The sequence below is a fragment of the Pavona decussata genome, unplaced genomic scaffold, assembly GCF_977016875.1.
Source record: "Pavona decussata unplaced genomic scaffold, jaPavDecu1.1 SCAFFOLD_64, whole genome shotgun sequence".
NCBI lineage: Eukaryota > Metazoa > Cnidaria > Anthozoa > Scleractinia > Agariciidae > Pavona > Pavona decussata.
In genome coordinates this window covers 6,335,901-6,337,500 of record NW_028145484.1, presented here as the reverse complement: position 1 = coordinate 6,337,500, position 1,600 = coordinate 6,335,901, and positions in this window count along the sequence as shown.

Genomic DNA, 1,600 nt, shown 5'->3' with positions numbered 1-1,600 from the left:
AGGCAGCCAGACCAAAAGTTAAAGAAGGATACATCAGTGATTGATAAATTTTCAAGAGTATTTGTTGAGCTACAAAATGTCGCAGCTTCGCTATTAGCACGACATTTTTGCAAATTTTAGTTCGTATAGCATCTATATGGTACTTCCAAGACAAATTTTTATAACTTCAGCCTAACATACCTAGAGAAATTCAAAAATGAAAAATAACGAATTCAAAATTTGACCATTTTTGACAAAAAAAACCTGGAGACACCGCTTAAAAAAAGTCGATTTTTCAACCAAATACAAATATTCTTTTAAAAGCTTTCAATCGAACCAGTGAGTCCAAAAACATACCCTAAGACACTTTGTAGACCTCCCAAGGAACCATGGACAAAGAAATAGCCCACAAAAGATGAAGTCAGGGTAAGAGTTAAACAAAAAAAATCTTTGGCAGGGCGTTATTTGCATTTAAAAATGATTCCCAAGGGCGTTTTCCGACACTCTGAGATCCCTAGGCACATAAACAAGTGAAAAATGCAGACTTCAAAATTTGGCCATTTTTGACCAAAAACCCTGGACTAACCATTGAGAAAAAAGTCGATTTTTGGACGAAATACAACTATTGTTTTAAAAACTTCCAATTGTATTAGTGTGTCCAAAAACGTCCCCTGAGACACTTTTTAGGCCTCCCAAGGGGCCAGGGACAAAGAAATAGCCAACAAAAGATGACGTCAAGGTGGGAGTTAAACATGAAATTCTTTTTTTAGGGCGTTATTTTATATTAAAAATGATTCCCAAGGGCGTTTTGCGACACTCTGAGATCCCTAGCGACATAAACAACTGAAAAATGCAGACCTCAAAATTTGGCCATTTTTGACCAAAAACCGTGAACTAACCCCTTAGAAAAAAGTCAATTTTTTAACGAAATACAAATATTCTTTTAAAAGCTTCCAATCGAATCATTGTGTCCAAAAACGTCCCCGGAGACACTTTGTAGGCCTCCCAAGGGGCCAGGAACAAAGAAATAGCCAACAAAAGATGAAGTCAGGGTAAAAGTTAAACAGAAAATTCCTTGTCAGGGCGTTATTTGCACTTAAAAATGATTCCCCAGGGCGTTTTGCGACACTCTGAGATCTCTAGGGACATAAACAAAAGAAAAATGCAGACTTCAAAAGTTGGCCACTTTTGGCCAAAAACCCTGGACTAACCCCTGACAAAAAAGTCCATTTTTGGACGAAATACAAATATTCTTTTAAAAGCTTCCAGTGGAATCAGTGTGTCCAAAAACGTCCTGTGTGGCACTTTGTAGGCCTCCCAAGGGACCAGGGACAAAGAAATAACCCACCAAAATAAAGTCAGGGTGAGAGTTCAACAGAAAATTCTTTGTCAGGGCGTTATTTCCACTTAAAAAAGATTCCTAATTGCGTTTGTCGACACTCTGAGATCCCTACGGATCTCAAAACAAGTGAAAAATGCAGAACAAGTGAAAAACAAGTGAAAAATGCAAAACAAGTGATAAATTTGTAGGCCTCACAAGAGGCCAAAGACAAAGAAAGAGCCCACAAAAGATGAAGTCAGGGTGAGAGCTAAACAGAAAATTCTTTGTCAGGGCGTTATT